The sequence below is a fragment of the Bos taurus genome, chromosome 9 (assembly GCF_002263795.3).
Source record: "Bos taurus isolate L1 Dominette 01449 registration number 42190680 breed Hereford chromosome 9, ARS-UCD2.0, whole genome shotgun sequence".
NCBI classification, from domain to species: domain Eukaryota; kingdom Metazoa; phylum Chordata; class Mammalia; order Artiodactyla; family Bovidae; genus Bos; species Bos taurus.
The window spans coordinates 31,551,487-31,568,659 of NC_037336.1; the positions used below are offsets into that span (position 1 = coordinate 31,551,487).

General features: G+C 38.2%; 1 long non-coding RNA gene across 2 annotated transcripts in view; it reads right to left on the minus strand.

Moving 5' to 3' along the window:
• LOC112448029 (uncharacterized) overlaps positions 1–13,689 on the minus strand; it is a 65,722-nt gene extending 52,033 nt beyond the window's left edge. For both annotated transcript variants that reach the window (XR_003036312.2, XR_003036313.2), the window contains exon 1: positions 13,601–13,689. This is a non-coding gene — a long non-coding RNA (uncharacterized lncRNA). The remainder of the gene's footprint in view (positions 1–13,600) is intronic.
• Positions 13,690–17,173: the final 3,484 nt, after the last annotated feature.

Genomic DNA, 17,173 nt, shown 5'->3' on the forward strand with positions numbered 1-17,173 from the left:
GGTGACCCCATGGACTGTATAGTAGAATTCTCCAGGCCGGAACACTGAAGTGGGTAGTCTTTCCCTTCTCCAGGGGATCTTCCCAACCCAGGGATGGAACCCATGTCTCCCGCATTGCAGGTGGATTCTTTACCAGCTGAGCCACAAGGGAAGCCCTAGGTCATCAGGAAAATGCAAAATAAAACCACTAGAATGAATAAAGTTGAAAAAACTGACAATACCTAATGTTGAGGAGGCTGTGAATCAACTAGCATTCCTGCACATGACTGGTGGGAGTGTAAAATGCTACAGCCACTTTGGAAAGCAATCTGGCACTTTCCTGTCAAGTTAAACACACACCTACTCTCTGACTCAGCAATCCCACTTCTAAATAATTACCCCCCTCCAAAAGGAAAGATAAAAACGCATCCATAAGAAGACTTGTACAGAATCTTCACAGCAGCCTTAACTGGAAATGACCGAAATATCACATGTCAACAGGGAGGATGAACCAATGCTATGAGTAGGAACAAATTGTTGTAATAGGTATCAACACAGATGAACTTAGAAAACATCCTGAGGGAAGGAAATGCGACACAAAGGAACATATACTGTATAATCTAATTTATATGAAGTCCAAAAGCAAAACTAATCTGTGATGACAGAAAATCAGAAAGCAGATCAGAAATGTTGTCCTTTGAGTGGTAAGGGGTGGACAGGAAAACGGCCTAAGGGAACTTTTTAACTTTTTTAGATCCTGAGAGAAAGAGATCTTGTTTTAGGTAGTTGTACAGTGGGTGTGTACAATTCTCAAAATTTCTCAGACTGCACACTTTTAAGAGCTATCTATCTTGAAGTGAAAGTGAATGTCGGTCAGTCGTCTCCGACTCTTTGCAAGTCAGAGTCCATGGACTATACAGTCCATGGAATTCTCTAGGCCAGAATACTGGCGTGGGTAGCCTTTCCCTTCTCGAGGGGATCTTCCCAACCCAGGGATAGAATCCAGGTCTCCCACATTGCAGGTGGATTCTTTACCAGCTGAGCCACAAGGGAAGCCCAAGAATACTGGAGTGGGTAGCCTTTCCCTTCTCCAGCCAGATCTTCCCCACCCTTGGAACCAAACCGGGGTCTCCAGCATTGTAGGTAGATTCTTTACCAACTGAACTAAAGAGCTATGCATCTTATTGTATACAAATTAAACCTCAATAGTCTGCTGTACCAACAAAAAGACTATAAGAAAATATTACAGAATACCTTGTCGCCTTTTGTTAATGTTGGTTAGTGAGTGTATGATAAAGAATTATTCTCATTTTCTTGTGTTTACAAAAACCTCTAAAATATTTTTAAGTTACATTTTAAAAAATCTAAATCACCAATGAAACAAGATAAAAAGCTCAGAGATAAACCCACGCACCTATGGGTATCTTATTTTTGACAAAGGAGGCAAAAATATATAATGGGGCAAAGATAGCCTCCTCAATAAGTGGTGCTGGGAAAACTGGACAGCATGTAAAAGAATGAGATTAGAACACTTCTTAACACCATACACAAAGATAGACTCAAAATGGACTGAAGACCGAAATTTAAGACTAGAAACTAAATATAGGTAGAACACTCTATGACAAATCACAGCAAGATCCTCCATGACCCACCTCCCAGAGCAATGGAAATAAAAACAAAACTAAACAAGTGGGACCTAATTAAACTTAAAAGCTTTTGCACAGCAAAGGAAACTATAAACAAGGTGAGAAGACAACCTCAGAATGGGAGAAAATCATAGCAAATGAAACAACTGACAAAGGATTAATTTCCAAAATATACAAGCAACTCATACAAGTCAACACCAGAAAAATAACTCAATCACAAAGTGGGGAAAAGACCTAAACAGACATTTCTCCGAAGACATGCAGGTGGCTAACAAACACACGGAAAAAATGCTCAACACCACTCATTGTTAGAGAAATCCAAATCAAAACTACAATGAGATATCACTTCACATCGATCGGTCAGAATGTGAAAGTTAAAGTCACTCACTCATGTCCAACTCTTTGTGACCCATAGACTATACAGTCCATGGAATTCTTTAGGACAGAATACTACAGTGGGTAGCCTTTCCCTCCTCTAGGGGATCTTCCCAACCCAGTGATTGAACCCAGGTCTCCCACATTGCAGGTGGATTCTTTACCAGATGAGCCACAAGGGGAAGCCCAAGAATACTAAAGTGGGTAGCCTATCCCTTCTCCAGTGGATCTTCTGACCCAGGAATCAAACCAGGCCTATCAGAATAGCCATCATCAAAAAGTCTACAAACAATAAATGCTAGAGAGGGTGTGGAGAAAAGGGAACCCTCTTGCACTGTTGGATATGTAAACTGACACAGCCACTATGGAATACAGTATGGAAATTTCTTTAAAAACTAGGAATAAAACCACCATATGATCTAGCAATACCACTACTAGGCATATACCCTGAAAAAAACAAAATTGAAAGAGAGACATATCCCCTGATGTTCATGCAGCTCTATTTACAATAACTAGAACACGGAAGCAACCTAGATGTCCATCAACAGAAGAATGGATAAAGAAGCTGTGGTACACATATAAAGTGGAATGTTACTCAGCCAGGATTCCTGAGTAGCTCAAACAGTAAAAAGTCTGCCTGCAATGCGGGACACCTGGGTTCAATGTCTGGATTGGGAAGATCCTTGGAGAAGGGCATGACAACACACTCCAGTATTCTCACCTGGAGAATTCTATGGACAGAGGACCTTGTGTGCTACAGTCCATGGGGTCACAAAGAGCCAGACAACTGAGCACCATTATTTTTTTTTATTATTACTCAGTCATAAAATGGAATACATTCGAGTCAGTTCTAATGAAGTGGATGAACCTATTATACAGAGTGAAGTAAGTCAGAAAGTGGAAAACAAATACCATATACTAAAGCATATACATGGAATCTAGAAAGATGGTGCTAATGAAATTATTTGCAGGGCAGCAACGGAGACACAAACATAGAGAACAGACTTATGGGCATGGCAGGAGAGAGGAAGGAGAGAGTAGGATATATGGAGAGAAACATAACATTGCCATATGTAAAATAGACAGACAATGGAAATTGGCTATATGACTCAGGGAACTCAAACCGGGGCTCTGGAACAACCTTGAGGGGTGGGATGGGGAGGATGGTGGGAGAAGGTTCAAGAGGGAGGTGACATATGTATACTTATGACTGGTTCAGGTTGATGTTTGGCAGAAACCAAGACACTTCTGTAAAGCAATTATACTTCAATTGAAAAATAAATAAATTTACAATGAAAAGAAATCTAAATCAAATAAATACTTTTTGCTCTTGGGGAGCTATCAAAATAATGCAGGGTCAGACAAGTGGATGAACTTTTGCAATTCATTAAGGTCATTATAACAGCAAAGACTTTTCTCCTGTTCCTGAGATGCATTGTGTCTGGGACACAAGAGATTGGATCTGAAATGGGAGACATTCCTGCAGCCTTCATGAACTTACTTTGGGATATGATTACAGTGAGCTAGCACCTGGACTTTTGTCTTGGGTCACCAAAATGTATAGGAAGCAAATAATAATAACAAGCATTTATAAATTTATTTCTTTGAAAATATGTGGCATTTATGTTTATAGTATAGACTCCCTTTCAGTAATTCAGAAACAAGTGAGCTCAATACCTAGCTGCAAATTAACTAGCAAAAATAGACAGCAACCAGATGGCATCTGCTGATAAGAGCGCTGTCTGAAAGCCACGTCACAAATAACACAGGTGACAAATTTGCTTTTCATTCTACTTGTCCTGGGCTCCAAAACTGCTCTGCTCTGAACTCCAGGCTCACACAGAGAATGTTTTTCACTCTACAACAACTGGGTTCCAACACAGAAGAGGAGCATCTAAACACCAAAACGACAGCTGGCTGTGTTGTTGTTGGATGTATGTCCCTGCCTTCATTCCATCACAGATGGACGTGTTGGGTTGAGCTAAATGCCAACTTCCCTGCGGTCTGTGGTTGAAGTCACATCAGCAGAGTTCTAGACACTCGAGAAACATTGCTTTGACACCTTATGATACAACTTTTCATGAGCTGTGCTTAATAATATTCTACAGTTTTCCCTAGTGGCTCAGACAGTAAGAATCTGCCTGCAATGTGAGAGACCTGGGTTCCATCCCTGGGTCAGGAAGATCTCTTGGAGAAGGGATTGGCGACCCACTCCAGTATTCTTGCCTGGAGAATCCTATGAACAGAGGAGTCCAGCAGGCTACAGTCCATGCGGTCGCAAAGAGTTGGACACGACTGAACAACTAACACTTTCACTTTCGCTTGATAATATTCTCTAAGTTTTAGAGATGGCCTTGAGGACATCACCCATATCATGAGGTCCCATGTATGAAGATCTACTGGAAGCCCTTCTCTAAGGCCCCAGTGTTGGGGAAAACTATGCTACTTTTGAACAGTGTAGGATGACACAGGAGACCTTCAGCAGACTGTGATATCTTCTTTGCTTGGCCAGTAAAAAACTCAGAATGAAATTTGCAATCCAGTTCTGCAATGTTCCATAAACTTATTGTATGATTTATTTTTATCTATTTATTTTATTATGATATATTACTGCATTCATTTTCTTTTAGTTTCCTGAAATCCTTTCTGTAGGAAATAAGATTATAAATAATTAAATTTACAAATTCATCAATCATACGGCTATTTTTATTTATTTACATCCATATCTCCTTCCAGAAAGGATTTTAAATGTCTCCATCAGGTATATCTAAAGATAAAATTGAAACTCAGATTGTATTTACCTCAGGTTCATTTTGTTTCATGGAGATACTGCAAATGCACAGGCCATTTGGATGAATACTTACTGAGATAGCTAAAAGAATGAATAGTAAAACAAATTATTTAATGCACTGGGATAATTTAAAATGTAAATTGGGTTTTTCCCTTAGATATAATTCAGGATAGGAATAAAGGACATTTTTTTTCTGGTACCTATTTGGATGGACAGATAGCACTGAGTACTAGCTACCTTCCAACATCTCGACAGAGTGGAGATCCCTCAGACCTTACTCATGGTGCTGGGGAATATGGGAAGGCCCCCCAGATTGATAAAATTAAATTTCCTTCGTCCTATAAAAATAGAAGGTTGAAATTAAATTACAGGTTTAGAAAAATAATTTTCTATGTCTTGTACAACTTAATTTGTGTACATATTGAGGCTCATAATATGATGCTAGATGATATTTTCTCTTGTGTTTTTGTTGTTCAGTTGCCCAGTTCTGTCCAACTCTTTGCAACCCCATGGACTGCAGCACACCAGGCCTCCCTGTCCCTCACCCTCTCTCGGAGTTTGCCCAAGTTCACGTTCATTGCATTGGTGATGACATCCAGCCATCTTACCCTCTGACGCCCTCTTCTTCTGCCCTCAATCTTTTCCAGCATGGGGGACTTTTCTGTGAGTCAGCTGTTTGCATCAGATGACCAAAATACTGGAGCTTCCGCTTCAGCATCAGTCCTTCCAGTGAGTGATCAGTTGATCTCCCTTAAGATTGACTGATTTGATCTCCTTGCAGTCCAAGGGACTTTCAGGAGTCTTCTCCAGCACCACAGTTCAAAGGCATCAATTCTTTGGCATTCTGCCTTCTTTATGGTCCAGTTCTCACAACCATATGTGACCACTGGGATGACCTCTATAGCCTTGACTATACAGACCTTTGTCAGCTGAGTAATGTCTCTGCTTTTCAAAACACTGTCTATGTTTGTCATCACTTTCCTGCCATGGAGCAAACATCTTCTGATTTCATGTCTGCAGTCATAAAATATTTTCTCTATGTACATGCATATGCCCATCTGCATGAATTCATATATGTACAGTATTTTTCTGAGCAAATAAAACCTGTATTTTACAAAAAAAGGAAACTTCCTGTACGTTTTCCTGTCTTTTAACATTAAATTAAACCTGTCATTTTTGTTTGCTTTTATCAAAAATGTAAAGTGGTTCATTCCACATAATACAGTTATTTTAAAGTAAATATTAGGAATATCAGTTGGAATATTTAAAGTTATTGATATAGTATATTTCTCCAAGGAGAAAAATAATTTACTATAACTTCAAAGCATTTTTAAGATATTTTTCTAATCAATCTTGATCACATATAATAAATAGAGAACAGACATTTTTGTTTTCAGGTCAAAAAGTTGCACTCCGAAATGGCTAAATGACTATTGAAGTTGATATAGTGGGTCTGTGAAAATGGAATGATCAAAATATTATACATATTGTTTGACCTTAAACATTACTTATTGATTAATATATAGCCTGGTTTTACCATAATGAGTTATTTCTTCTTTGTCCTTTTTTCATTGTCACTTCCTCTTCTATAAATAAGACCCACTTTTTAATCTCATCTATGGAATAGATAGATTCCTTACTGTGGTGATTGTATATAAATATTCTCCTCTCTCTCCTGAAATCATGAATCTGATAAATTGTTCAAAACAGTAGGAGCTGATAGTTATGTGAGTGGTTCTCAAGACCCAAAAGCACACATATTAGAACTACAGCCTATATGCATCAACGAATCCACCCTTTACCAAGTCAGTCATGGCTTTGTCTGTGTGCTTCCTACACTAGGCTTGGATCTCTGCCATAAGACTGTCCCATCTTAATTTATTTATAATTTTCTGTTCACATGAGCATCTCTCTCCTTGGACTGTAAGCTCCTCGAGGGTAGTAACAATCACATCATCTTTGTATTCCCCCTCAGAACCCAGCACAGCTTTGTGTAGGACTGACCTATAACAAGCGTGCACTGAACCAAAACAATATGCGATGTGACCCAAAGGGAGAGTCTGTTTACACAAGGCCTCATTTGCAGTGATTCATTTAGTCATACAATAAGCGGTCCAGCCAAGACTTGGCACCATTCAGGAGCTGCAAAAAGCATCCGACTATTGCCTATTCACATTTCTCTCTCTACTGCCTGTCATGCGTCTTAAATGACTGCCGTGCCAAGGCGCTGATGGAGTGCCCTTGCCATTAGCCCATGGCCATCTGTCACGCCAGGCTGCGGATGGCAGCAGGTCAAGGGATCCAGGCAAGGAGCCAGAACCAGGAAACCAGGATACAGACAAGACTTGAGGGTCACAACAGTAACAGGGCTGGTCAAAAGCCATTAAACAAATACAAGTCCAAAGGACACTGACAGCAGAGGACAGAGAATGATAAAAGGCTCAACAATGAACAAATGAGAAATGAGCAAAAGTTGAAGGTCAGTCCAAAGTACAGGGTTATGATGACCGAATGAGGTTACACATGCAGATGTCAGGACTGGGAGAAGGCACTTGTCATGGAAATTTAAATAACAGTTCCTGACCAGACCTACTCGTGCATGTTTAACTAAACTATTTTAAAATAAATCTTGTAATATCTTGTAAAAAACATTATCTTATTGTATGATAAAATATTAATTTATTACACACTTTAAATAGACCACAACTTTTGCAAATATATTTTGGATTTTCTTCTATTCTGCATCAAGAGCTTCAAAATAAGAGATACATGACTGAAGGGATACCTGAGAGGCTCCATTCCATACATTGATTTGATCATACTGACAAGCATCCAAGCAAGCAAATTTTAACCCCTAGCTCACTAATACCACATCAAATCTCCTTAATCTGGCTTTTTTCAGGCCCTCCACAACATGGCTCCAACCTATTTTTCCGACCTGAACTCCTAAAGAGTTATTAGCTATCCCCGCAGAGCAAAAGTAAAGGAGAAGCCAAGAGTTCCATGAGCTCTGGGTAATTCTGAGTCTTCCCCATTGGCAAGAGTCCTCCCTCTTGCCATCAGCAAGAATAAAGAGGGGCAGCTCCTGGCAAGCTCCACCCTTTCCTCCCCTGCCACACTCACAGTCTTCCCACCATTATCTACCTTGAATCCTGTGAGGCCAACTTCCTTATCCTATATCCCTATGCACACGTATCAGAGAAGCTGTTTCAGGCCTCCAGATCTAGACTCATGCCTAAAATCACAATATCTCCCTTCATCATACTGCCTCCTCCTTCCTTATTTTCCATTATTACATTTGACATGAGATATATTTTTATTATTCCATGGCTATTTTCCTCTACTTGAATAAAGCCTCTATCAGGACAGGAATTTTTGTCTGTTTGGTGTTCTGCCGTATCCTCTCTGCTGAGAACAGAGCCTGGGACATCACAGGCACACACACAAAAATATATTTATCCAATGAGCAAGTGAAAAAAATCAGTTTTAACAATCTGCTCTACATCCTGGATGCAAGGAAATATCACATGGTTCCTCCTTCTATTCAAATAGTTCCCTTGCTACAGCTCAGGGCCCTCCCTTGCTCCTGTCTGCCTCTGCAGACCCTATCTGTCAAGACCCAGCTACAGTCCATCCTCTTCTGGAAAGCTTCCTCAGCCTGTTCCAGCCCACAGGTATCTTGTCCTCCCCTGAACTGCCATGGTATTTACTGTCATTTAATCATTAATCATTGTCTTGCCTGTCCCAGCTCTGCACACTTATGTAGAACCACTGTTTATATCTTCTGAGGTTATTTAACTTATCACTTTTAATTTGCCTTCTAAACCAGACTGTACAGTGATAAGAGCAGGAATCTTAATTTTATTCTTCCTTATTTGCCCTGTAAAACCTTCCCGCAGTACAGGAATTCATCAGGTTATTGTCAAATAAATGATTGAAATAATTTAGAACCAAGCCTTGAAGGAGGAACAGGTACAATTTTCAGTTATCTGTTCTAAAGGATGAGAGCTTCTTTTTGTTGTTGTTAATCTTTTAGTGAAAAATAGAATAACAGAAGTATTTCTGAAAAACAGAAAGTATTTCAGACAGAGTGCCGTAAGTTAGGAACAGTAGAACCAGCGTGAAAGTAACACGGAACAGACTTAATGACCGCAATAGACCCCGTCTGCCCAACATCCATTTACTCTCCCTCCTGGCAAACCCTGGCTTTGTTCAGGTCTCCATTCTTTTCTGCACAGTCATGTGCTTTAGGGGAAATAACTTAAGCCTCATTGCCAGGGACTGAATTCCAAATCTCTAAGTTAAGAGAATCCCACTAACCTTGCCTTTAGTTGTTTTAATCATTCTAACCAATGAGAACTGAGGCAAAGTCTATTGAGGGTCTTCGGGCAAGACTCCTTGATCTTCAGAAAAAACCACAAGGGAAAAACAGCTCCATCCTCTACTGATGAACATCGTTCTATCTGGGTGTAACGGTTGGTGCTGTCGCAGCTATCCTGTGACCAGGCTTAGCCTGAGGACCATACCAACACACAGAAGAGTGGAACCATCAAAAGAGAGGGAAAGCCTGGGTTTTTAATGATGTTTATCAGCTGAACTAAGCAGTCACTCTTCTTTCAGATTTTTGTTAATAAGTTCATGAATTTCTCTTATGTATATTTTTATTGAAGTATTGACAATATTAGTTTCAGGTGCACAACATTGCGATTCAATATTTTTAAATATTGGGATTATTTTTTAAATATTACAAAATGATCACCACTACAAGTCTAGTTACCATCTGTCACCATACAAAGCTATTATACTCTTATGACGATATCCCCTCTGCTGTACAGCGTATCCCTGTGACTAACTTATTTTATAACTGAAAGTTCGTACTTCAGTCCCTTCATTTATTTTAGCTACCCCCCCACCCCTGTGATAAACACCTATGTGTTTTCTGTATCACTGTTTCTTTTTGTTTTATGTTCATTTTTTATATTCCACATGTAAGTAAAAGCATACAGTATATGTCTTTCTCTAACTTCACTTAGCATAATGTCCTCAAGATCCATCCATGTTGTCACAAATGGAAAGATTTCGATATTTTAAGTTGATTTGAGACAATTTTCTGTTACTTGTGCCATGAGCATTCTGCATAATGCAATGATTTAAATGCTTGCTCAAAATGAGCTAGGAAAAAAGACCTATAACTGAATATTTATAGCAACCTTAATAATAATAGCAAAAATCTGGAAATAATCCAAATGTCAACCAGGTGGTATATGGTTAAGAAATTGTAGTATATATTAACACAATGGAATAATACTCAGTAATAAAAAGGGATAAATTCCTGATACATCCAACAATGTGGATAAATCTCAAAAGCATTATGCTAAGTGAAAGAAGTCAGCCACAGAAGGCTACATACTATATGATTCCATTTATCTGATATTCTAAAAGAGGAAAAATTATGTGTAATGGTTAGTTTTGTGTATTAAAAAGCTATAGTAGCAAGTTTTTGGTCAAACATCACTCTAAATTAAAATTTTTAAATTGTATTATAATAAAATACATTATTGTATAGTAAATATACTATATAATTTATTATTGTATAATAAAATGAAAATACAATTAGTATTTATTATGATAATAAATGCATAATACTGTATTATATTGTAAAATACAATAAAATAACATAAAATTTACTATTTTAAACATGTCTAAGTGCACAGTTTAATAGTGTTATGAACATTCACAATGCTGTGCAACCAACTCCAGAATTCTTTTCATCTTGAAAAACTAAAACTCTATACCTGCTTGAACAATAGCTCCCCATTACACCCTCTCCCAGCCCCTGGAAGCCACAATGTTTTCTTTCAGCTTTCTATGAATTTGACCACTCTCCGTACTTCACCTTAGTGAAATCATACAGTATTTATATTTTTGTGACTGGCTTATTTCACTAAGCATAATATGCTCAAGATTCATCCATGATGTAGCATGTGTCAGAATTTCCTTTTTTAAGGCTGAATAATAGTCCATAGCCAGGCTGGATGAAGCACAAGCAGAAATCAAGATTGCCAGGAGAAATATTAATCACCTCAGATATGCAGATGACACCACCCTTATGACAAAAAGCGAAGAAGAACTAAAGAGCCTCTTGATGAAAGTGAAAGAGGAGAGTGAAAAAGTTGGCTTAAAGCTCAACATTCAAAAAACTAAGATCATGGCATCTGGTCCCATCACTTATGGCAAATAGATGAGGAAACAATGCCAACAGTGACACTCTTCATTTTCTTGGGCTCCAAAATCACTGTAGATGGTGACTGTAGCCATGAAATTAAAAGATGCTTGCTCCTTGGAAGAAAAGCTATGACCCACCTAGACAGCATATTAAAAAACAGAGACATTACTTTGCCAACAAAGGTCTGTCTAGTCAAAGCTATGGTTTTTCCAGTGGTCATGTATGGATGTGAGAGTTGGACCACAAAAGAAAGCTAAGCACTAAAGAATTGATGCTTTTGAAATATGGTGTTGGAGAAGACTCTTGAGAATCCCTTGGACTGAAAGGAGATCAAACCAATCAATCCTCGAGGAAATCAGTCCTGAATATTCATTGAAAGGACTGATGCTGAAACTGAAGCTCCAATACTTTGGCCACTTGATGTGAAGAACTGACTCAGCGTAAAAGATCCGATGCTGGGAAATATTGAAGACAGGAGGAGAAGGGGACAACAGAGGATGAGATGGTGAGATGGCATCACTGACTCGATGGACATGAATTTTTGATCAAGCTTCAGGAGTTGGTGATGGACAGGGAAGCCTGGCATGCTGCAGTCCATGGGATCTCAAAGAGTCAGACACAAGTGAGCAACTGAACTCAATAGTCCATTGTATGTGTATACCACATTTTGTTTATCCATTCAAATGTCAATAAACACTGGGGTTGCTTCCACCTTTTGGCTATGATGAATAATATTCAAGATCCTGCTTTCAATTATTTGGGTTTATATTAAAAAACAACTGTGGTATCACGTGAAAAAATAATGTAAAATATGCCAATACTTTTTATATTGATGACGTATTGATTGATATGTTTTATATATTTAGTTAAATAAAATACCTTATTAAAATACACTTCACCTTTCTTACTTTTTTAAGTAAGGTTTTTTTTCTTAAGATGTGATTAGCATTTAAATTAGCAGGCTTTAAGTAAAGCTGATTACCCTCCATAATGTGAGTGGGCTTCACACAATCAGTTAAAGACCTTAAAAGAAAAGACTAAAGAAGAAGAGAAGGAATTCTGCTTCCATACTGTCTTTAGACTTGAGCTGCAATAGCAGCTCTTCTGTGGGTCTCCAGACCACAGGCTTGCCCTGCAGCCAGCCACACAGTCACACGAGCCCACTAAATCTCTCTAAATATGCACAGAGAGGAGAGGTTCCTGTTTCTCTGGTGATCCCTAACTAATACACATAGGGACAAGAAACAGATGGGTAGTTGCCAATGGGCAGGATTCAGGAAAACAGATTGACTACAAACAAGCACAAGAAAACTTTTTGATATGAGGGGAATATTCTAGATCTGTACCGTTAACTATAGAAACCACTAGACAAGTGGCTATTAAGCACTTAAAATATGACTAGTCTGAATTCAGACATACTATAAGTATAAAAAAGTACATCAGATTTCAGACTTTGTATGAAAAAATAATGTAAAATGCGTCAATAAATTTTGCATTGATTACATATTGATTGATATGCTTTATACATTTAGTTGAATAAAGTATCTTATTAAAATACACTTCACCTTTCTTACTTTTTTAATGTGGCTATAAGAAATTTAAGATTACATACATGGTTTATATTATATTTCTACCAGACAGTACTATTCTGTATTTTGATTGTGACATTAGTTACATGATTATATACACTGACAAAACTCTGTACTCTAAAAAGAGTGAATTTCATTGTGTATAAATTATAAGTAAATAAACAAAATTTTAAAACATGGGCTAGGAAAAATAGAAACAATTTTATCCTGTAAAAGATACTGTAATATTCATGTTAGGCTCATCCCCACTGTTGGATCTTTGTCCCATGTTCTTCTCTGTCCCTAGAAATTAAATGTTATTCACCTTTTAAGAACCAGCTAAGTCAATCTCATGCATTCCCCCCATTCCAGCTCTTCCCTGCCTCTCTGTCTCTTCTAAACTCTTGTTCCATTGAGAGCTGCAGTCTTATTCTTTCTTCATGACATGGAATTTGAGCTTGCTGGGTCAAATACCAGCCAAGAGAGGATGAAGGACTTAGGGGCAGGGATTGTGTTCAGAACATGATGAGTTCAAAACTTTAGATCCAGCCAGACTGGTTTTAAGGACCTGGGCTGACAGCCAGTTGCTACAGCTCAGCATCATAACATTTTCCAGGTGTTTCTGTGAATGTTACGTTTGGCTTCCTAGCTGGAGCAAGTTACCTAAAGCCAGGAACTATGTCTTATCCTCCTTGGGCAACCCCTGAGATACCCACTGCTCTTGAGTTTGACGTGCAAGAGCACCCCTGACTTAATGAAAACTACCTTTCCCAGGACTCCACATCCCTATGACCTTCTCAAGGAATACCAATTTATTCTCTCATACCTCATGTACCTGAAGATCAATAGATATGGTTAGTGTCTATTTTATTCCTCATTGCAGCTTCCAGAATCACACTCCCTCACTCTCTTGGAAAAAAAGCCATGTGCTTTTAAAGAACATGAGCTTGGTGCCGTTCCACCCTCTCCCTTTCCTCCTCCTTATATTTGAGAATTGCATGGCACATCTCCTCACCTGTCAACATCTGTGACACCTGGTTCACATCTTCCTCTCCACTCTTCTACAAGTCCTGCTATCAGTGACTTAAGAGAAACAACCCAGCCAGCCCCAGAAACTGACTTCTGGTGCCGGGGTCCAGCCCCAGCAGATCCAGGGGTACCCTTAGAATGACAGCCTAGGCGAAAGGATAGCAAAGAGAGAACAGGGCTTGATCTTCCTTGGTTAACACAGAAAGCCAATAAAGCTCCTGTGTTTCAAGGAGTCATCCTGAAAGAAGAACAGAGAGAGAAAAAGAGAGAAAAGGAAAAAAGAATGACACGGGGAGACCAAGCTTCAGTGAGTGAGGCCATTAACTTTATTTTCAAAAGGAACTTTTATACCTTGACTTGTACATAGAGGGAAATGAAAGATGCAAAGTCATACAGAGTCAGCCCAAACATTACATCTGTTTTGTCTTTATAGAAACCAGGATTTTTCTGCATACCTTTCCCATAAACAATGTTTTGTACAATATCTTCTGGCCTTGGAGGACTGTGGACATTTTATGACCCTTTTTTGATAAAGGCTGATCAGCCAGAAAACTTGTTTTCCCTTAAAGTGTTTCTTCTTTATTTCTCCCAGCCTCAGAAAGTACTAAACAGAATTACATTCTCATGGAGCAAAGGTGCAGTGAGTTACAACAAAGAAAGAACCAATTAGCTCAAAGGTCTGATGTGGCTAATTCCAAGGCTGCTACTTGTTTTTCTTACATTCCAGCTATGTTAACCAATGCACTCCCAGGTGCCCAATGGATAAGGGATATGGGCATTTGGCAGCAAGCATTAGCCCAGTAATGAAGCCCTTTACCAGTACTATCTATTCTAATAATTTTCATCCCTTAAAGGACTCTATGCTCATTAGGACTTTTAGAATGTTTTGGCTTCCCGTGCCTTTCAAGTTCGGGGAGTTGTGAACAATCATGTGTGTTAATTGCAAGAGTATGGATAAACCTGTCGGGCAAGCTAGAATGCCAACAGAGGGGTTTGAATTGAAATACTCCTATCATGCCCAGGAGACTTATTAACTAAAGCCCTAAGTCGACCTTTTCCAGAGAAAGGTGGTCGGGGATAGCCCCCTGTTAATGTCAGAAGAGTTGGTGAAAGGCACAAAATAGTAAGACAGACAGATTCTGGTTTTGGGGTAGATGCTCGAGCAAATCCAGGGAATCTCTCAAGCCATGATCCGCCTTGCTCGTCATGGCTCTTCCACATGACCTTGTCATGGGTGGGATGTCCCGTGGTGGCTCCCAGCATTCTGGGGGTTATATTAAGCAGATGATTCTGAGCAAAATGCATACAGTGAATTAGTCTCCTATACCTCCTGCTCCTTAATTCCATCTTCTCTTCACCAGTCTGTAGTATTCTAAGGAATGCACTGGAGAAGGAAGAAGGCTTGTGCAAGAATAGAGTGTGGGGAACACTGAAAGGTATGAGGTCTTCTAGAAGCTTTCAGGGAAATAATTTGTTCCCAAACATTTACGGTTCCTTTTAGAATTTAAAGATTTATTATTTAATTAATACATTTTAGTATGACAAATGACAAATTAGCAAAGAGAACAAATGTCAAAATGATCCAGAATTTCACCCTCTAGAGAAATCTCTATTAAAATTTTAGTGAATATTTATTCCCAGACTTCCACTTCTAAACACCTGAATTTTCCTTTTTTATAAAATGGCAACTTAAGGGAGTTTGGGGGAGAGTGGATACAGGTACATGTATGGCTGAGGACCTTCACTGTTTACTTGAAATTATCACAATATTGTTAATCAGCTATATTCCAGTACAAAACAAAAAATTTAAAAAATAGAAATAGAGAAATGAGTGCTGATGGGGAAAACAACAACAACAAAAATTTAACCAGTGCTCAATAAATTTGTATATATTATACTCCTGGGGGAAAAAATAAGATGCCAACTTAGTAAATATGCTATTTTATAACTTGTATTTTACATTTGAAATGAGTATCTTTCCAAATTAACAAATATGTTCTACATTATAACTTTTAATTTTATACCATAATTTATTTAACTAATTCACAACATTTAGTTTATCTACAAATTTTTGTTATAGGCAGAATAGAATGAGCACTTTTGTAGCTAGATCTTCGTGTACATTTCTAATTTCCTTCAGGTAAATATCTATACATAAGATTTCTGGGTTAAAGAATTTATAATGTTATATATTAACATCTAAGTATGTTTTAGATAGAACATCTAAGATTTGTGACTATCTCTTTTTAAATGTTTTTAGACTATTATTTGGCAGAATTCCCTTTCTAAGTTATATCACCAAATAACTAAGCTTCTATCAGTATTAGCATGAATGATTTTTGTTTATTCACTCTTAAAGTTGCTAGCCTTTCTCACATTTACTCAATAAATATTTATTTAGGAACTACTATGTGCAGGACACTACCAGATGCTAGGGATAGGAAGCAAGACACCTGGAGTAATGTTCCCAGTGTGATTCAATATATTCTTTTTGTCTCTATGAAGCTACAGAGAAAGGTAAATCTATTCTTTTAAACTCTTAATTGGAGGATAATTGCTTTATAATGTTGTGTTATTTCTGCCATACAGCAATGTGAATCATACATAAGTAGAGAAAGGTGAGTCTAAACCAGCCCACACTGATCAATAAAAATCTCTTATTGTTAGGAGATGCCATCTGGAAGACACCTTTAAGGAAATCATCAGGTAGCCCAAATATCGCAAGTGGTCCAGAAAAGAAAGAACACCCCTGGGTAAAGGGAAAAAAATGTGCCAAAGAACGGAAGCATAAAAGAACAGGTCATTTTGTGCGACTGTAACATACACAACTGAAGCCTTGCCTGAAACCTAACATCACTAGAAGTACTTGCTGGTAGTGAGGGAATTCTGTGCGGAGGCTATACTACTGGACTGCTACCATCGTGAATTAATTGTTGCTCTTTGTTTATGTCCATTAACCTTCTGAAGTCCTATTAATTCTGAATAAACTCAGTCAGCTCAGTTTTTCTGTTTGAGCCCAGGAGCTAATGTTTGAAAGAAAGTTCCTCTGCACTAATTCCATGTTTTGGATAAACTCTGTACAACGGAGCAAATGGCTGAAGTCCAGAGCCCACAGCCCCAGTGGAATATACTTTTCAACCCCAAGAGACACCCTATTTGACCAACATACTAGACCTATTTTTCAGATTTTAAAGTCTTCTTCAATAAGTAGGAGGAAAAAAATTATGTTTCAGTTCTGCATATAATCAAAACAATAAATCCACATGGGGTAATTTTTTTTCTCACTAAACATTGTTTAAAATGTATTATTATACCAAAGAACACAATTTTTTCCATTACTCCAACTACAGCTGAAAAAATAAAAATTTTCCATTTATATACAGCTTTAGAGTATTCAAAGCACTTTTACATATTACTTATTTGAACCTCAAAACAACCTTGAAGTCTTGAGACTCAAAACAACCTTGAAATATTACCCATATTGTAGCACATATTTTTGCAGAGAAGGAAACCAAAGTCGAAAATAAGTAGTTTACCCAAAGTGACACAATTATTATGA